This window comes from Triticum dicoccoides, chromosome 5B (assembly GCF_002162155.2).
Source record: "Triticum dicoccoides isolate Atlit2015 ecotype Zavitan chromosome 5B, WEW_v2.0, whole genome shotgun sequence".
In the NCBI taxonomy this organism is placed as follows: Eukaryota; Viridiplantae; Streptophyta; class Magnoliopsida; order Poales; family Poaceae; genus Triticum; species Triticum dicoccoides.
The window spans coordinates 698,417,789-698,439,452 of record NC_041389.1 but is presented as its reverse complement, the minus strand read 5'-3'; the positions used below and the strand labels follow the sequence as shown (position 1 = coordinate 698,439,452).

The window sequence follows — 21,664 nt, the reverse complement described above, 5'->3', positions numbered from 1 at the left end:
CTGACAAAAACAACAGTAACACAAACTGGCCGCGGGTGTCCATGTTCAACTCTGCTATCGCCTCCATGGCCCTAAGGGAAGTGGCTAGGATGGGCTCGCGTTTCACATGGACAAATAAGCAACTAGACCCGGTCCACTCGGTGCTCGACAGGGTGTTTATGTCGCCGGACTGGGAGATGGGCTACCCCCTATGCACGTTGGTCGCGGAGACCCGCATTGGATCTGACCATGTCCCGCTAGTTTATTCCTATGGGGAGGATAGGCTTCGATGTAGCCCGCGGTATTTCTTTGAAACGGCCTGGTTTGAAGTGCCATACTTCGAGGAAATCTTCAAAGAGAAATGGCAGGCGTGCGTGAATCAGGTCGGGCCACAGCGGGGCCCGATGGAGTTTTGGAACGCGGTCGGGGGACGACTCAGGGCCAGCCTCAAGGGGTGGGGCGCCAACCTAGGGACGAATGACAAGGAGCTCAGAGCATCGATCCTGGAGGAGATAGCCAGGATTGATGCGCAGGCTGATGCTCGGGTTTTCTCGGAGCAGGAGTGGGCTCATCGATATGCCCTTGAGGGGCAGGTCGAGGCGTTACTTCGTGCAGAGGAGGAATATTGGCACCGTCGCAGTGGGCTCAAGTGGACACTTAAGGGCGATGCCAATACCAAATATTTCCACGCCTACGCTAATGGCCTTCGGCGTAAATGTACTATTCTCAGGTTGCAATCGGAGGAGGGGCTTCTGTTGCGGCAAGAGGACATCTCTAGTCACATTTACGAGTTTTACATCAACTTGATGGGATCTTGCGAGGCCCGGGGGCGGGCCTGCGCGCGGATGTGTGGGAGGGCTCACAACGCGTCCTGGATTGTGAGAATGACGAGCTGGGGCTCGCCTTTCTACCCGAAGAAATTGACGCCGCGCTTGCGGGGATGAAAGCGGGCATGGCGCCGGGCCCGGACAGGTGGCCGGTGGCAATGTTCAAGCGGTTTTGGCCCATCCTTAGAGGCCCTTTGTTTGAGATCTGTAATGGTTTTATGCGAGGGACCGTAGATATAGCCCGCCTTAATGTTGGAGTTTTGTTGCTCATTCCGAAGGTTGAAGGGGCCGATAACATTAGACAGTTCCGCCCTATTGCGCTCATTAATGTTCCTTTTAAGATTTGCGCTAAAGCATGCGCCACTCAATTAGGTCCCATAGCACAACGCTCGATCCATCATAATCAATCCGTTTTTATTCGTGGTCGCAATATCCTCAAGGGTCCGCTTGCTCTCCAGGAGATTGTTCACGAGCTCAAACACACGAAGGAACCTGCTGTCTTGCTCAAACTAGACTTCAAGAAGGCTTATGACCGGGTAAATTGGGATTTCCTGCGTCAGGTGCTATTGGGTCGTGGTTTCTCTGCGGTGTGGGTTCATCGTGTTATGCAACTGGTCTCGGGAGGCCAAACAGCAGTTTCGGTGAACGGAGAAGTAGGGCAGTTCTTCAGGAACAAGCGCGGACTCAGGCAGGGTGATCTGATGTCGCCTCTGCTGTTCAACTTCGTCGTTGACGCGTTGTCCGCGTTGTTATCGAAAGCGGCTGGGGCTGGCCATATATAGGATCTGGTAGGCCATCTCATTCCAGGGGGAGTGACTCATCTGCAATACACGGATGATAAGCTATTGATGTTTTGTCTGAATTTACATAGTATTGCTTCTGTCAAGGTGATTCTCATTTGTTTTGAGCTCATGTCAGGCCTCAAAATAAATTTCCACAAATGTGAGTTACTTTAGATGGGGATTGAGCCGGAGGAGGGAAGGCGCATAGCGGATTTGTTTAACTGCAAAGTAGGCAAATTCCTGTTTACGTACCTTGGATTACCGACAGACACCAAAGGACCCATGATAGAGGATTGGGATCCTTTGTGCGTCAGGGTGAGGGGGAGGGTTTGCCCCTGGCAGGGGAAATTCCTTTCCAAGGCGGCTAGGTTAATTCTTACGAATTCCAGCCTGTCCTCCTTGCCAATGTTTGCTACGGGCCTGTTTCTGCTCGCAAAAGGGGTTCATGCAAAGTTCGACACGCCCCGCGCCAAGTTCTTTTGGGAAGGAAACGGCCCGAACCGTAAGTATCACATGGTTAAATGGGCCTGGGTGTGTCGACCCAAGGCCTTGGGGGGTCTTGGGATCACCAACTCCAGACTTTTAAACATCGCATTAATGTGTAAATGGATCTAGAAAATCGCCCAAGGGGCAACCGGGCTATGGGTTGATCTCCTAAAGGCCAAATACTTTCCTGATGGAAATTTCTTTGAAGGGAGTACAAGGGGCTCCCCCTTTTGGAATGACTTGCAGGCAATCAAACCGGCATTTGCCATGGGGGCGAAATTTGCCATTGGGAATGGCTGCTCGGTCCGCTTCTGGACTGATCTTTGGATAGGGGCCCAACCTTTATGGGCTGATTTCCGGGATCTTTACGAGATAGCGGCGGACCCAGCGATCACGGTGCCAAAAGCGCTCGCATCGACGCCACCTGCGATTCACTTCAAACAAGAACTCAATGGGCAAAAGCAGGCTAGTCTAGCGGCTATGTTGCATTGCATTGAATCAACCAACCTTGTGGACGAACCGGACACGGTGAGCTGGGCGCTCAATAGCTCCGGGAAGTTTACGGTGAACTCCTTATATCGCAAGTTGTGTCGAGGGACGGCGCATCACGTGATTGCAGGGTTGTGGAAAGCACGGCTGCCCCTGAAGGTCAAACTCTTCATGTGGCAACTGTTCCGCGATAAGCTGCCCACCTCCTTAAATGTGGCCAAACGAACGGTCCGGCCACCGGACCGTGTGCCTTGTGTGGGGCTCCAGAGGATGACAACCATGTGTTCTTCAATTGTTCCCTTGCAAGGTTTGCATGGAGCACGGTCCGGACCGCGGCTGGTGTCCAATGGGACCCTTGATCGGCTGCGGAGCTTACCCACCTTCACGATGCGATTCATGGTCGCGCTAAGCTTGTTATGTGGAGTTGTGTAGGAGCATTACTCTGGGCTATGTGGTTAACTAGGAACAAATTCACTATTAAAGGTTGCTTCCCTACGCATCCGGCTAATATTATCTTCAAATGCAACCTCCTCTTGCAGCAATGGAGTCTGTTGGGGAGGCGCAGGGATGTTGAGCTGATCAAGATCGCCCAACAACGATGATGCAAGTGTACGTGATGGCTAGGGAGCCTTGACAATGGCTTCGACTATGGTCCCTTTTGGTGCTTGACGAGCCTGCGCGCTCTGTACGGATTGTGCCTTGTAATCCGCTAAGTGGTTTGTTAAGTAGCGCCTGAACTTCTGTGGTGATCTTTTTGCGTTGGCTGGGACGGCTTGTGGTGATGTATTAAGACTTGGTGTGATGCTACGCTGCCTGTTGTGGGCTTTATAAATTTAAAGCCGGACGTATCTGGCGTCTTCATTCTAAAAAAAAGTATTTGCAAGTAATGTGGGAGCTGAACATTGAGTTCCATCTATGCAGAATGAGTAATGGAAGAAGCAACACTGTGTATTATGTTCTGTCTACTGCAACAATGCCGCCAGTACCTTGAAGATGAACGCAAACTCTAAATCCAACTGAAACTTATTGTTCTCTCTCTCAAAAAAAACATGAAGTGGTTTATAAGTCTGAACCCTAAAAAAAATCTAGAGAAGTGGAGAGTTGGCTTTCTGCAGATAGAATATCAGCCAGAGCATCACATTAACACATTAGAGAACTTAGCGTAACCGACATGCCCTCAGGAAAGCAAGGACACAGGCCAGGCACCACACCACGATCAGCAAAAATGAAGACACCAAAGGCCAAACAAACGTCATCTTCTACAGATTTTCTAATGAAGTATGACGTTTGTTTTTGCGACCACCGGTGCAGTTGGTTAACACCAAAAATATAACTATGGGTAACATCCGGTGGCTAATACGACATGTTTGCGAGCTAACATCACATTACTCGAACATTGAGGGCATATGGCCAATGCATAGCCCGAGTGTGATGCCTCGCCTGCCATGTAGGATCGGATGTCAGAAAAAATAGGTTTGAATGGGGAAGCGGGATTCTCTATAGGAGGCGAGTGCTTCGGAGAGAAAAAGTGTGCGTGCCCGCCGGCCGCCTGGGTCCTCGCCGCTCACGTGCCCGGAGCTCATGCATGCGCCTTGGCCGCTGCTCCTGCTCCGCCCACCACCGCCGCCACAAGCCACATGCTCCTGCTCCGTTCTCCTCGTCGCTCTCGCGCGGGTCGTGACTGCTGCTCTTGCTCCGCCGGAGCTCGCGCACGCGCCGTGCTTGTCGCCGCGTACGAGCATAGCCGCTGCAGCCGACGCGGACGGAGCATGCCCGTCCCGGAGCTCGCTCGCTCCTCCTCCGACGACTAGGCCCCGTCCTCCAGCAGCTGCTTCGCGCCCTTGCGCTACGGGAGCCTCCACTCCGGCAGCGGCCTCGTGCCTTGTGTCCGCCGCCTTGCGCTCGTGCTGGAGCATGGCATGGCTGCCACGCCCGCGCCGCCCTGGAGCTCCCGCGCATCCGGCTCCTGTGCCCGCCGCAGCGCGCATGTGTCGGAACATGACATGGCTGCCACGGCCGAGCCGCCCCGTAGCTCTCGCGCGCCAGGTTCCTGTGCCAGCCGCGCCGCACTCGTGCCAGAGCACGGCATGGTTGCCACGCACACGCCGTCCCAGAGCTCGCGCGCACCGTGTCGTGCGTGCCGGCCGCAGCCATGTGCCTGCGCAGCAGCCACGTGCGTGCACAGCTATACGTGCAAGCGGCAGACGCGTGCATGCGCGTGCTGGCTGGCCGGCTGGCCGCAGCCGCGTGCGCGTGCTAGCTAACCGTGCTGGCCGCATCCATGCTTTAGCAAGTTGACCACGTGCGTGCACTGCTGCATTGCTGCTCTGCGTACTGGCCACGGGCTGGCGAGCTGCTGCGTGCTGGCCCGAGCTGGGCGCCGCGGGCATGCTGGTCCAGATGCTTGCCCCTGCTGAAGGTCTAGCCACTGCCGCTGTTGCTCTGCATGCTCACACACAAGGTGCTTGTCGAAATGACTCAAAATGAGGAGAGCAATTTGAGATACGTGGATGTTTTGGAGGGGTCAAAACGGACACGCCCGGTCGCGTTTGAGGACCGGATTATCTATGTGTGGCTGAAGATGCTCTTAGTCCTAACAGACCGATAAAGTCTCTATGCTCTATGGCTTGATGATATATACACGTACCCACTGCTCACATAGTCACATGAAACATGAAAAGAAAAAGACGATAGCTAGTCTTCTCTCCCCGTCAAAAATAAAAATTTATTGTCTTGGCTCATATGGCTTATTATTACTAGAGTACCATTAATGTACTCCATGGTGAGAAGCCATCTACAATGTGAGCTAATAGAACGTCTTACTATATTCAAAAATAGTACTCAAACAAAGGGATCAACGCCCAAGCACTGATGTCACCGGATCCAACCACTAAGAACAGAATCTTGAGTTTCAACTTGACGAACCAGTCTGAACATATCTGAACAATGCCTTCAACAAGGTAATGATATAAAAGTAGCAATATTGCTAGGTGTAACCAACAACAATAAGACCTAGACTTTGACCCAGAAACTCGAGGCCGACGTCACTTATGTCTTCTCGCCACCACTTTTCCATAATCCCAGCAGCTGCATGCGATATGGACCATCGCTGCTGCAAAACCATCCCTCTGTGTCAAGCCGTCTCCCATAGTTTGCATCTCCCTGTCGAAGTCAACCACCGGGTGTGGAGAGAGAAACCTCACCAAGACATTTCGTGGCCACCGCAATCCACGGTGAGTCTGCCGCCGCAGAACAGAGTGGCGCCCGCCGCAAGGACCAACACCGATGATGGAGCACACTGCCGCCGACTACCACACCTTGCCAGAGAGAGCCCAGCACAAGCCAAAGCCAGAGCACGAAATGCAGATCAACATCACCTGTGCCACTAGATCAGGAGCGTGCATCCGGTAGATGGCGTCGCTCCTCCCAATCTAGGCCAGCAAGCACCAAGACCAAAAGCAAGAGAGCACCTTCAGACGCTGAAAAGCACTATGAGGCCACACTATGCTCTGTCGGTGCCATTTTTCTATGCCGTCCCTAAGATGGATTCCGATGAGACCCTATGCGGTTACAGCCGACCATGAAGTGGAACAGCACACGCGAGAAGAGGAGGTAGTTGCAGACACCACCAAGATGCCGCCGAGTTAGGGTCGAAGCGCAGCTAGAAGGCCCATGGCAAGGGCACGGCGACGCCCCATCTAGCCCGCCCAGATTTGAGGAAAGGGCCAGGCCGGGGCAGCCTCCATTGGCGTACGAGCAGGCACTGTGCAGCAGCCATGCTAGCTGCACCTGCATCCCAGAGCACGAATCCACCACGGGACAGCCATGTCCAGGCAGCACCGGGGCCAGCTCAAGCGTCGCAGATCCAGGTAGGGACCCGCAGGCCAGGCATGAGGGGATGAGAAGGAAGGACGAAGCCGCCCGCTGTTGCCATGTAGTGCGAGGGGCGCCTATGCCCCTGCGACCCTGGCCAGCGGCAGCGAGAAAGAGGAGCCAGGGATGGAGGCGCTAGTGGTGACGGTGGGAACGGTTATATATCACATGTGTAATCAATTAAGCCAGGGAACTGATTGTTTACAAAAGTTTTGGAATTGGGGACCAGTAGAGCAGAATTCAGGCTGTACCAAGTCCAACACCATCATGTAGCTAATACCGAGGAGACTGAACCTGAATTCACTAGCAAACTTGGCATTAAATTAATTTACATTACATATCTCAGTAGCAAGAACACATGTAATGATCAAAGGTATAATAAGCTGAGCCAATCATGTGCGGTGGTATATTTGTATCATATACTATAAACACCAGGGCCATGACAAGTAGAAGAAAGATTTGGTTTATAGTTGTACCTTTGGCTCAAGATGAGATTAGTAGCAAGTTGAGATTTATCAAAGCCACACAATGGGAGCCTGAAATCACAAATCAAGGACTGAAACTATGAAACATTCTAGTCACTTTTGAGTTCTCAAAGTGTAGACCTGGCTCATGATTAATTAATGTACTATTATAGCAAAATAATATTGGAGAAACAATAGAAAACTGACCGGCGTGCTAAATTACGTCGCTACTTCGCTAGTAGGTAGCACATCATCACAATGAAGTGTGCAGATCGAGAAAGAAGTGGTTTACAATTACAAACTTCCAAGAGGGGCCTGGCATAGTCATCTAAGGCTAGAGAAACAGAACTAAAGACTTCTCTCTCGAAACATTGTAGTTGAGAAAGAATAGGTAAAGGAGCCAAATGAGCATGTTGTTCCCAGTTCAAACTGCATTCTATGTAGCATTAAAAGATAATAGAAATAATACTGATAATGTTGATCCATTCCTTTACAAACATGTGCACATGTACTACAAGATAATGTTGCATCACCTCTTGAAAAAACAACGCATGATAGCAGTTATGACAGTACAATCATCTCAAGTGCCATTCACAATTCAGCTTGATCATCTCTAGCACTAGTGGTGATTCCTATGATAAGAATGAGTCCATAAACAAATCAGCAGCGGAAGGATGTGGCTAGCAATTATAATCTGTAGAGTGCAAAGTTTGAAATTTGAATGGCCGGCTCATCATTCCATAAGCAATTCCTTCAAAAGAAGTTCCATGAAAAATGTCATCTGTAATGCACTATATATGGTTCGTATATTTAGAAGCATCTATAAAGCAGATTCAATTTGGAAGATTAAGTGAACTTTGTGAGAAATAATGGCAGCAAGGTTTTCAATTTCGGTTTCAGAAAATTCAAGCACCAACCGAAATCACCGAAATATAGTGAATTTCAGTTTGCATTTCAGCCAAATGGCTGAAATATTCACCTGAAGTAAATTAAATATTTGATTCTTTTTTGAAAAATATTTGATTTCATGTGTATTATTGAAATATTTTGGCCGAAAGGTAAATATTCCAGGGACTGCAGAAATTAATGAAATTCAATGAATTTCATTGAAATCTCATTGCAAGTGAAAACCATGGCAGTACCTGCAGGACTGTAGAAACTTGTGTAAGGAAAAATATATCTGTAGGGCCCCTTCGCTGATGCCTCCTCAATGTTCATGGAGTTGAGATGGATCATGTAGATGTTAGGATACACACCAATGAAGATAACATCAGCATCTTCAGCACAGCCAATCAGCTTCATTAGAACCATACGTGCCGCCGCTACTACGTTTGTTGCAAAAAGTCTCTCCAGATCAATGACCCTACGATGTGTCCATGATACCACCCCATCAGTACCACTTTGACCATAGATGGAGCTTGAATTCATCAAGTCCGGCAAAACCAAGAAGTCCATCTTTTGTTTGCATGATGACAGTCTCCTCGTAACTAGGAGTATATGGCACGGCCTCAATTTGATCCAACCTATGCTTATCCAAATCAAACACAGTAATACTACTATAACTCAACAAGTAGAGTGCGTTTCCAACCAGAGCTGTCGGCCGTACCTCAGCTAATGAATATGGTACTACATGAATTTAAGTGATCAAGCCCTCCAGTTGCTGCCTTCTCGCCGGCGCATCTACTCATACAAGACGCCGGGGCGACTCGATGCCGCCGGGCGTGTTAACGGCAGTCACCCCTGGTGATCGCCGGAAGGTGGGCGGGCGTTTTTGGGCGCTTGCGGAGGAGGATAGCGGGGATGAGGATGAAGACGGCGGGCGCTCCGGCAGCTCGACGGAGTATTCACCGACTCCCTCAGATGTGATTTGTGAAGCTTTCAACCCCGGCTACGATGAGGAAGAGGTGGCGGAGATTGTGGAGGCGGTGGTCCCTCCAGAGGATCCGGCGAGGACCGGGTTGCGTCCCGGAGAGAACTTGGAGTTGCTCCGGCGTGTCGTACACCGGAGGACGGCCGCGTCTGCCTCTCGGCCATGGAAGGGGCCAATTCCCAAGGTAAGTCTCCCAAAACTTACTCTTTTCGATTTGGTTCCTCCGGAAGCGTGGACGGTGGATTTTTGCTTCCTTTTTCGATATCCTAGAATTACTTTGAACTGAAGGACACCTCATTCAACCCCTGCTTAGATAGGCGTGTCATGTGCATCATCATTTCATTCTTAATAAAGGAAGTCACCACCATCATCATTGACTGTGTGTATTATCATTGAAATCTTCGACGTAAAAGAATTAAAGCTGGCTGATTTGTGTGACCATTTACCATTTCCTCTCGTACTGAATTTTGCTATGCCTTTGTGTGCAGGTTGTTGGTGATGTTGCCCTCAAGCTTCACGCGGGGAGCCATTCACCGAAATAGAATTTGTGAACTAGGCAAACTGAGTAGATGGCGGCATTGTTGATTTAATTTAAGACGTTTAACTAGACCCAGAATTACCAAATAAAGGTATGACCAGAATCCACCCTTCGTCCTGTGTTGCATCTAGCCATCCAGTGATATTGATTGGTTGCTTTTCATTGTGCCATGCGCCTATAGGTTCCAGTTTGAAGCGGACACCGTCGTCGTCCCTTAGTTTCCCTCCTCCGCAGCAGATCGACTCCAGTTGCGTCGACTCCCGCCGCCGCTGGGGTATACTCCGCCAAGATCGCGCCACCACCGCTGCCGCCACTGGTATTTCCCTGCTCCTCTCTCCTTGCGCTAAACTGTAAAAAATATATTATTTTCATAGGCAAACTTATAGAAGTAGGATGGTCCTTTTTACCTTGGAGACATTGTCTTGTAGTTGAGGTTGGAGATGCAGAGCTTGGTGCAGCATATGGATAAGGCACGCCCAGTTTGACTTGTAGGTGTTGTTGATTTTATCATGCACTTCCATACAAAGATTAGAAGTAGAAGGCGTTCTTCTTACATTTTCCATGCAATTTTTTTTGACATTTTCATAGCATTACTGAATACAATTGTGTTTGCATGACATTTATACACATTACTGAATGTACATCGCTGAAATTGAGCTCTTATGTACTCAGTGTCAGATACAAAGTTCAAGTATCAGTTCATATAAGGAATAGGCATCCTAATTTTGTAAAAGTTAGATATGATAAACATAGGAACTTACTTCTGGTACTAATCCTTTGATGCTTTTATTTTTAATGCCACCAGTATAAGATTAAGCTGGACAGCGAAATCTTGGATAGTAGTTGCAGTATCATTCCCTTATTAGATGTTGTGTTATCTTCCTCTCTCAAAATATTGCTATTGCAGATCTTGATGGGCTAGTTGACAAGAAAGGTGGTCCAGAAGATATGTACGAACTCGCTCGAGAAGCTGACATAGTTATAACTTGCATGACGTTAAACAATGAATCAGTTAATTCTTCTCTATGTTCATTTATTTAATAAAAATTCTGCCAGTAATATCTCTATTTGACTTCAGTTATGCGGTTACTAAGCTATAAATATTTATAGGTTGGGATTGTGGATCACAAGTTCCTGTCAGCTTTGAAAAAGGTACATGTATTTTTCTCCAATATACTTGTCTACATCGTAGGAGATTTACATCTTATTTCTTAAATCTTCTTATGAGATTTATTTATTTTACGGAATAAATAAGCCATCATTCTTGGTTCATCCTGTAAGAAGAAAATTTGTATACGAGGAAACAATAATCTTAGAATAGTGTTGGAGGATCAGATTGTGCTGGTGTATTCATTGGAATAACCATCAGAAAATGCCAAAATGATCCCAGGAGCATATGTTCTTGTTTCAAAGAACAAGCGTGCTGCTCCAAGTTTTCAAAAGGAAAAGATATCAAGAATATTCATAGACGTTCGTGGAATGATACTGTGTGTACAGCTCTTTTGGTAAAGAGTCTATAAAGAAATGCATACATATAGCCTCGTGTGTTCCCCGCAAAAGAAAAGCGTCGTATGTTCCCCGCAAAATGGGTACCGTGTGTGTGCACCACTGCAGATCAAGGTTTTTTCCGAGTGGTAACCGACCAGAACTTTCGCTGACCCCCAAGAAACAGTGCAACTGTTCGACTTTTTTGAAAAAAAAATTAATTCAAATGCTAAGACTGTCAAATAGGCTCTGTATGCATATGTTATCACAACTCGCTGCCTCATGTGGTGGTGAGGTCCATAACTTACACCCTTGGAGGTCTTGGGGATTCCCCTATTGCCCCAGCAATGTTTGCAGCTTCTTCAGCTGTAAATGGTGCATAGCAAAATAGTGCAGCAGCGAGGGTTAGAACCCACACCCCACACGGAGAAAGGCATGTGTGAGGTGACCAGTGGAATACGTGAGAGTATGGGTGTGTGCCAGGTTAAAATTACATATTGTGACGCAAAAAATTTAAACTCAGAATTTGTTTTAATGCGTTCAGACGGAATAATTCTGAGATTTCCGAGATTTATCGGAATTCGGTTCTTCCGGCCCATTCCAAAAAGGAAAACTGGTAACGGAAAAAAAAACTTGCTGCAGAAACACATGTGACAGGCATAACCGACCCCAATCAGCACAAATTATGGGATGTTTTAACTATTTAAATTAGGAAGATATTTTGTAACCTGGCCCTTAGGCCAGCAGAAATAAGATATCCTGTTTTTTATTGTTTGGCTCTATGTAAAGAAGACCCTCTTAGAATATGTCTAAAATATGTCTAGATACATCTCCTTTTAACCATTTTGATGACAAGTATTTCCGGACGGAGGGAGTATTAATGAAACAAGAAATAATAAGCCTTATCTTCGAACCTGTCCTCCACTATCAACCTAGCCGTACCGGGCTGGCGGTATTATCCATCATGAACTAAGGTTCGTGGCATAGAGTTGACATTTTAGTATTTCTCTCCTTGCACACACATAAATGGACATATTTCAAGACAAAAACTTACAGAGTGCATATATTATTTTGCAATCTACATATAGGATCTGTTTTTGATTTTTGGAAAACCGTGAAATATGCACCTGACAGCAGGACTCCCATTCTCAATAGCTGCCATGTTCTTGTAGGGATCATATCTCATCAATATTGCCAGAGGGCGCCTACTGGACTATACGGCTGTGTTTAATCACCTTGAGTCAGGTCATTAAGGTGGTTTAGGCATTGATGTTGCTTGGACGGAGCCATTCGATCCAGAGGATCCAATTCTGAAATTCCCAAATGTTATTATAACACCACATGTTGCAGGAATCACGGAATACTCTTACAGAACGATGGCAAAGGTTTGCGCTTGTTTCTTTGCAATGCACAGAGTTGGTTCTCATTTACCAATCATGTAGTTGCCGCTAGTAGTTATATCTTGACAACTCCTATAGTGACATTATACTATTTGTGTTAAAAGAACTTCTAGATTCAGAACCGCCACATTTATTTATTTATTTTTGAGCCAACTATGTCGTTTTAATATCATTAGGTAGCATCAATTACATTAGCCTCTATAATACGTCTGGTGGATCATCTTTCCAAACAAAACTAGCACTAGAATCATATGATTTATGAGCTATCTCATTGGCTTCATGAGCACACTGTTTAAACATCAGTGCCAATTTGGATGATCAGCTTTCCTGGCCACAGGCCTGGTATGAAAAGGCAGTATTCTGTTGGAAGAACTTTTTTTCTCATGACTTAAATCATCAGTAAACAAGAACATATATGCTTAAACAAAATGGTTTATTGATATTAGCCACTTAGCAACCTCCTCTTTCTCTTTGCACATAAACTCATGATTTTCCTTGTGGATTGTTGCTTCCTTTCTCGATATCCTAGAATTACTTTGAACTGAAGGACACCTCATTCAACCCCTGCTTAGATAGGCGTGTCATGTGCATTATCATTTCATTCTTAATAAAGGAAGTCACCACCATCATCATTAACTGTGTGTATTATCATTGAAATCTTCGACGTAAAAGAATTAAAGCTGGCTGACTTGTGTGACCATTTACCATTTCCTCTCGTACTGAATTTTTCTCTGCCTTTGTGTGCAGGTTGTTGGTGATGTTGCCCTCAAGCTTCACGCGGGGAGCCATTCACCGAAATAGAATTTGTGAACTAGGCAAACTGAATAGATGGCGGCATTGTTGATTTAATTTAAGACGTATAACTAGACCCAGAATTACCAAATAAAGGTATGACCAGAATCCACCCTTCGTCCTGTGTTGCATCTAGCCATCTAGTGATATTGATTGGTTGCTTTTCATTGTGCCATGCGCCTATAGGTTCCAGTTTGAAGCGGACACCGTCGTCGTCCCTTAGTTTCCCTCCTCCGCAGCAGATCGACTCCAGTTGCGTCGACTCCCGCCGCCGCCGGGGTATACTCCGCCAAGATCGCGCCACCACCGCTGCCGCCACTGGTATTTCCCTGCTCCTCTCTCCTTGCGCTAAACTGTAAAAAATATATTATTTTCATGGGCAAACTTATAGAAGTAGGATGGTCCTTTTTACCTTGGAGGCATTGTCTTGTAGTTGAGGTTGGAGATGCAGAGCTTGGTGCAGCATATGGATAAGGCACGCCCAATTTGACTTGTAGGTGTTGTTGATTTTATCATGCACTTCCATACAAAGATTAGAAGTAGAAGGCGTTCTTCTTACATTTTCCATGCAATTTTTTTGACATTTTCATAGCATTACTGAATACAATTGTATTTGCATGACATTTATACACATTACTGAATGTACATCGCTGAAAGTGAGCTCTTATGTACTCAGTGTCAGATACAAAGTTCAAGTATCAGTTCATATAAGGAATAGGCATCCTAACTTTGTAAAAGTTAGATATGATAAACATAGGAACTTACTTCTGGTACTAATCCTTTGATGCTTTTATTTTTATTGCCACCAGTATAAGATTAAGCTGGACAGCGAAAACTTGGATAGTATGTAACACCCTTTCTGCATATTCAGAATCTGTACGCAAACACACTCAATTTGATCTAACTTTTGTTGATAGACATAAACCACTACACAACATTATATGCTAGGAACGACGGGATGCACGTCAGGAAACTTGTCAGGAATGATGCTTCAACGGATGCTGCAGTCATCTCAACTGGTCAATCATGATGAAAAAACATATGATAATCCCCATAATCTAGTGTCAATATTACTGATTTCTCCATGTGCTATGCAGCTTACAGGCATGGAAAGAGAATAGGAAAAACGATATACTTGCAACTTCAGGTTTTCTCTAAATTTTTGTTTGCCATCTTATTTAATCACATGTTCAATTGATAATACACAAATATTTGTCTACTTTTAGGCAGCATTGAGTTGCTGCACATAGTTAGTTCCCTAGGGAATGTTCAGTCTGGTGAAACATGTTAAGAAGAAGTATGGAAATCTGCCTGTGTTCATTACTAAGAATGGTAAGTCGCTGAAGATTGTATAGTTTCCTGCCGATAAGATTGTTTGCCCTTAAATAAATTGTCAGTGATAATTAACTACTTATATATGGCAGGCATGATAGGTTGAAATATGTCTTCAAGATGATAAGAGGATACAGTACCACAACAAATACATGTTAGATGCTATAAGGTGATTTCATTTCTCTGTGCATATGCTAGAACTGAACCACCAACACTGAGCATCATCAATGTGTGCCACTGTAATCGCTGACCAGATTGATACTTAAGTGCTCGATATGCAGCCCAAACTATTGCAGGTACTTTGTGTGGTTCTAACTATCCATGTTTATATTTAAATGTCAATAAGATCAGTATGGATGTGGAGCCATGGTTCTCTCACTAGCGACAATGTGTATTCTTGCAGTTAGAATGGAGTTGTTTTAAATACTAGACTACCTACAGGACTGAGCGCTACAGGTGCGGAGGATAGTTCTTCCGATTAATCGTCGTGTTGAGGCAAGTGCACGGCGGACCTTTTCTACGTATACTTGACTGTGTTGTTGATGCAGGTACACACCCTCCTCTCTTCTTCCTGATATTTTCCTTCCCCTTTCTTCCAGTGCCCTACTTCTAGACCATCTCATCTATGTAGTCATGAAATTTCATTTTTCTAAAATTTAATTCAGGTCTATGAAAATAAGTTGAGTAGTTTGACTAGAGGATGACAGAGGACGTCGAGATTTTGATCCAGCAGCCTTCCCCCTTTCGTCCGGCGTGCCGCCTGCAGGAGATTACGTTCTAGATCTTCAGAATTTTTAGGTACTCACTCTCCCTTGATGCTCTTTGATCGAACCTACTTTGCAGGAAAGCGTGTCAGTAGTAAGAAGTTTTAACAAGTCTGTTACTGAAAGTGCTGTAGGCACTGATGTGATCCGAGGTGACCAACCTGAGCAGCAGTTTAGTGAAGGTATACTCAGACCCGAGGATCCTAGAAAATTATAAATTATAGATGTTTGCATAGCCAGATCATTGATGGGTGCATATTATTGTGCACACAAGCAAACTTAGTTGAGTACTTCATTGATTAATTTGGACTAACTGAATGTGATCTTCCCAATCTAATATGTGTACTTCTAGCTCTAAGGACTAGCAAGAGTTAAATATTGCAGGTTGTAAATGATGGAACTCATATAACTGAATGTGAATGAAGTACCGATAGTTGCTAATTTTGTATTTTTGGTTTGTACAACTTAGGTGTTTGATACAGTTCTCCTAAAAGGTAGAAGTGTCTGAGGTGATTTCTTCTTTGCATGATATTACAGTGTCTTCCCGTATTTTCTGTTTTTTGTAGGCATGTTAAAATGTTGTTGTTCCTTTTGACCACACTAATGTGTCTGTCCACTCACCAGTCACTACGCCGAACTATTTTCTATTTATTTTTTTGTAGGAAATCTACTTGCTCTTTCAAGCTATGAATATTTTAGATCAGTATATTTTAAGGTTGTAAAGACTGATGTGTCGGCTAAAGATTAAAGATCATAAATTCATTGTTTACCCTACCAAGTTTATTTCTCTTTGACGATTATTCTAGAAACTATATTATAAGTCCATTGCTACCTTTTACATGTAACTTATGGTATATCCTCATATATGTCAAGACTATAAACAAGTGTCTTCGTCCTGCTCATACATCTTTTCATTATGATCAGCGTTAACCTCTCCCATTGCCTTGGGGTGCAAAGTGAATATGTTGATATTGATGTCATTTTAGTCTTGACTAGATAAGGTGTAACCTTACTCTTGAATTTTCTTGGGGAAGTGTTCCAACCAAATGTTGTGTGCACCCAATCGTACAATAATGACCAATTGGTTGTAAACTTGTAGCAACCTGATAAGCTTTGTCCCATCGATTAGCAGGATCGGTGTTTCTCTTAGACATGTAAAGAAAGGTTACATGAGTTGAGATTAGGGATCATACAATACAGAAAAATGTGCTGAGTCAAGATAGGGCCGCATAGGAACGCCTCAGGAGACCCACCATTGGCGGGCCCCAACCACTAGTGTTACAATCATAGTACGGGAAATGTGGGTCGATGCCACATCCCGTGTGGTTCATTGACCCCAATCGATGATCGAATTGAGTGTGGGTCAATACGATTTGTCGGGACGCGTACCCTGAAGAGTTGACACTACGGGTACCAGGAGTTCAGAACTCTGCGGCCTAAATGTACTATAAAGATAATGAACGAACAGAATGGAAACATGTAATAACAACGATCCTCCATACCAAATGGATTTTCTTATTTTCCTATTTCCTCAATCAGTTATGTTTCCTTAATCTATTCCTGCTTTCCATATATAATTCTTGAAAGATTAGACTGATTGACCTGCACATGCCGGATTTAATAGGATCGTGTTCCCCATGTTGAACGATTGTTCTAGGGATTTCAATCCTAGTTGATCTTTAGTTGTGACTAACAGCAATCCTGGATGCTCGTTTCTGTCCCTCGACCCGCTCGAACCGGGAGCTTGGTAACTATGGTTAGAATAGCTTTTTTTAGAAAAGTAGAAGGACCCCGGTCTCTGCATCTGGACGATGCATGTAGCAACTTTATTAATTATTCACACAAGACGTTACAAAGTTATACAACATTAAGACTAAAGCCACCGTCTAGGCAACATCTGTCGCTACTCTTATCTAGTTGATGAAGGGATGCTGATAGTCTGGGCCTAATACCAAATAGACCTCGCAGCCAAACCTAACATCTAAGATCTGGGGTCCCAACCAGGACGCCTGCCGGGCATGGGGCACCCACCAGTCCGGCGCACTCCTCAACCAGAAGCCTGCCGGGTATGAGGCCGCTGCAGCCACCTGCCACCTATCCATCTTCAGTGATGTACTGTTGCATCTAACCTTGCCCGGTCTAGCTACCGTCGACACCACCACGACGCCAGACAACGCCACCATCATGCGCTCGTCCATCATCACACGCCCACCAGTGAGACCCCGCTGCTCCATGCCGCCGAGACCCGCCGTCGTTGACGCGTGAGAAGGAACGCCACACCACCTCACTCCTCTTCCTATCCGGGCCACTCCACAAACGATGCCCCCAATAAGGAACATGACACCGCAGCGCCGCCATCGTTCGATCCGGTGATCTTAGGATTTCTCCCGGAGCGGCGCGAGCAAGTTGACGATAGTTGCTTGACGATGCCTTCATCAAGGTAACGAAATAGATGCCGCCATCGCCCACCATGACCGGAGTCGGTTCGGTCTTCACCGGCGACTATGTCTCCCCAACTCGCCGCCGGTGCTAATAGTGGGATCCAAGATCCGTCACTACCAGCCTGGCCAACCGCCTTCGATGGAGAAGGCAGCCACCACCCCATGCCTGGGCCAAGAGATCCGGATGTCCTCGTGCCGCGAAGATTACCAAGGGGGATCTCCTCTTGCCATTGCTGAGACGAGGCGCAGCCGCAGTGGATCTTGATCTAAACCCCTCGGGCCCAGATCAGATCTCATCGCAGCCAAAATCTCATCCGCCAACGGCCGCCGGAGATCTCCTGGCCATCGCCAACCCGCTGCGCACTGCCGTTGGAGGAGGAGGGAGATGGACGCCGCTGCCCCCACGCGTTACTGCTGGCCGAGAACTGCGTCGCCGCCGCCGCCTCACCAGTCACCACAGGGGCTTCGCCCCGCGGCGTCCTCAGCGACGGCGGTGGTAGCGGGAGGCGATGGAGGGGGAGGGCGGAGGGTGGTGTGGACGGGGACTCCCCGGGAGCGGGCGCGGCGCCGCCGCTTCAGGGGAAAGAGGGTTGGCCTGGTTAGAATAGCTTAAGGGGCCTCAGTTTTTAGTTTCGCCCCAACCCCAGATATCTCAGAAACGGCCCTGATAACAACACGTACAAATCTGCGTCCGGTTTTTGTATCTTCATCTGCGGCAACATTGCCTCCTAGTTCGTCAAAGGGACAGCAAACCGTGTCTCAATCCAGTGCGGAGATGGAGAATTGTATGGAGGCACACGCTGTCATGGAGTCTTGCTGAATCAGGCGAGTACTTCACGAGCTCGGGCGTCCACCAAACGGTGATACACTCGTCTACTGCGACAAAATCTCCACCATTCACCTGTGCACTCCCTCCGTTTGAAAAAGCTTGTCCCTCTAGTGCTAGCTAGATACATCTATTTGAGGGACAAGGTTGAGACAAGTTTTTTCGGAGGGAGGGAGTATGCATGTAGGACATACCGTGGTGATGTGACTGTTGTCAAACTCACGCTGTACTTGTATTTATACCGTGCTCTGCATATGAATAGAATCATCGGAGATTACTCCGACCTTGTATTACTAGTAGCTCGTGATAGAAGACTATGAAGAAAAAGTGAACCTTCCATTTACTCATGGTCCAAAGTCCAAACAGGTCTTGGATGTATTTCTGAAGCTGAAATGCCGGCACCTTAGTCTTAGACATGAACCCAAACGCTGAACTTCCGGCTAAAAGCCTGAGTTCATATATAAACAAAAGGGCTGTGGTACAACGCGACGGCCCGAGCGCGTTGCGTTCCTTCCATCACGATTTTCACGTTCTGCACACTTTGCCAGCCAAAAGCATGTATACTCACCTGAAGCTAAAATTCAAATTTGCTGGACAGAAATTGCATATATACTTCCCAGGTATAGCAGCTGTCATATTGCCATGCCATCACACAAGCAGAGTTCAACTTTGCGCATTATACAACATTGCGATGGTACCACAAAAAAGGAAAGAACAAACTATGACAATTTTTAGCGGGGGATCATAGAGCTCACAAAGCCATGGGAATCTCTGAAGAAAAACCTAACATATTGGTTCAGCACGAATGTGCTACAGAGCATTATTAAAGCCACAAATTTCCTCACGTTTTGCAAGTGAGTGACACATTTCTCAAGGAATAGTAGTTTATTAACAGCCACATTCACCGCTCGGCGGAAACCTGCACAGCAGCAATCTCATCAGCGGAGCCGACTTTGGCTACTCACAATCACGAGGGGCAAAAATACAGAGAAAACGATATCTGTTAAAACTGCATTAGCAAAACAGTTTCTACCAGTTAAACTTATTCTCTCGTCTCTTTGCACATCTCAACAGAGAGAGAACAAGTAGTACACTGTACTAGCAAGATTACCAGTCATGGGCAACGTTTTGTTTCTACTTTTGGCTCAAGGTGATGATTAGTGACAATGAGAGCATGAGTTCATGACTTCCAATCATTGTGTTTCCTAAATAGCAAAGACTCCAGCTCATGACTGATGCAACTATACAACAAAAGGATATCAAAGAAATGATATAAAATTGTTTGATATGATAAACTGCATTGTGGTACCACATCAGCATAATGAACTATGAACTGTGCAGATCGAGGAGTGTTTCCCAGCTCCAAGAGAAAAAGCGAATAAGGTCAAAGTAGGCGATATAGTCACATAATTCAAGGTTCCAGCTGTATTGTGCATAGCACTCGATTTTTTTTTACAACTGCAAAGAATGTTGATCCAGTGCATGCAAACAAAACAATAGATAATAGTAACAGAGGATGTCATATCACCTCTTCAACAACCAAAGTGTATCAGCAGATGTAACAGCACAATCATCTCAACTGTTGTTCAGCAGTTCAACTTGATCATTTGCACCACGAATGGTAATTCCTATGAGAAGAATATAAGTCAATAACTATTGAAAAACATGGACAAGAAAATACTCCCTCCGTAAAGAAATATAAGAGTGTTTAGATCACTAAAGTAGTTATCTAAACACTCTTTCTTTACAGATGGAATAACTAATAAGAGGTGGTGACACATACATGAAACACTTATTATATATCTCATCTTGCAGAAAATACTAGCTTTTGCTACAAGTAGTCAAGGAACAATCAAGAAATGACATGTACTGCAAGAACAAGACATTGTACACCATCTAATAAACCTCAAAACAAAGGATAACGCTATTCAGTGATTTACTTAACCAAGAAGCATTTTAGAATTTGTTTTGGTGTGGGCCCATTCGTAATTTATATCTAAGTTTTGTATGCACATGAGAGTGAAAGAATACCAGAATGAACACATATTTTCTACAATTCAGAACAAACAATGTAGACCAGAGAAATAAGAAACTAAGTAACCACCCAAAATTCCAACATAGCTCAAAGCTTGAGCAATTGAGAAGGCAGTATCCAGAGTCCAGTTGCTTAAACTGAAAGAGAAAAGAGTTCAGCATTGACTCGCTAATTGGTTGTTGTTCTATTATGCAACGCAAAAAAATGCAGACAATTGGTTTCTTTGGTTCCTTAATTTATCAACTCTCATGATTCAGTGAGATTATATTATCCAATATACCACAACAGAACAACATGGAAGAACAATTAATTTAGTTAGCAGTTCTCTCAAAAGAAGCTCCAAGAAAACTTGTCATTTGTAGATGGACTATGGCTGGCTCGTATATTTTAAAGCATCTACAAGGCAGATACAGTTGAAAGATTAAAGTGAACTCTGAGTTGGAAGATTAAAGTGAACTCTGCGACACTTTAAATACTGGCGGTACCTGGAACGTAGAAACTTGTGTAAGGAAAAACATATTGTCTGCCGATCCGTTCCTTCGACACCTCCTTGATCTTCATGGACTTGAGATGGATCATGTAGATGCTAGGATACACATCGATGAAAATCACATCCGCATCTACCGCACAGCCAACTGCATGCGCTCCAATACCCCCAGCCATACAAACCGACACTGCTTCAGGCGCAAGAATTTTTCCGAGTTCAATGACCCTTTGATGTGTCCATGTCACCGCCCCGTCAATGCTTGCCACCTTTGACCACAGATTAAGGTTGAAATTGGATCGTTCCACTCCAGCTAAACCAAGGTACATGGCACCTCCTCAACTAAACCCAAGGCATGCTTATCCAAAACAAACTCAATGATGCTATTGTCATCCAACAGGAAGTAGATTGTGTTTCCAACCAGAGCCGTCGGCTTTGGCAGAACTAATGCATCTGGTATAACAATCGAAGTGATCTCACCCCAGACACCGGTCTCGGATGAGAAGACGCATGCGGAGGTGATGAAATCTGTGTCGTCACTGAACATGAACACCACGAGAAACGGGCACGAATGGCAGTCGCGGTGGTCGGCGTGACCAGCCGCGCATAGAACCGCACCATTGTACAGAGAATAGTCCTGCGCCGGGAGCGGCAGGTACTGCTTGTCGCCGCTCACGAGGTCCCAGACGAGCAGCGTCCCAGTGCGGCAGCTCTCAACGAGGGCGCGGCCGTGGTGGCAGTCGAGGGCCCACCACTCATCTGGGGACATCGTGGTGGTGGAAAGCGCGAAGTCCCTG

The 21,664-nt window shown here is 45.9% G+C and overlaps 2 long non-coding RNA genes across 2 annotated transcripts; one reads left to right on the top strand and one right to left on the bottom strand.

Moving 5' to 3' along the window:
* Window positions 1-10,214: 10,214 nt before the first annotated feature.
* LOC119306714 lies at window positions 10,215-12,175 on the top strand. Its single transcript, XR_005149010.1, has 3 exons — window positions 10,215-10,319; window positions 10,419-10,460; window positions 11,966-12,175. It is a non-coding gene; the product is annotated as an uncharacterized LOC119306714 (long non-coding RNA).
* A 6,788-nt stretch (window positions 12,176-18,963) lies between these two features.
* LOC119306712 lies at window positions 18,964-21,183 on the bottom strand. Its single transcript, XR_005149009.1, has 3 exons — window positions 20,869-21,183; window positions 19,877-19,976; window positions 18,964-19,267 (listed from the first exon to the last, which is right to left on the bottom strand). It is a non-coding gene; the product is annotated as an uncharacterized LOC119306712 (long non-coding RNA).
* Window positions 21,184-21,664: the final 481 nt, after the last annotated feature.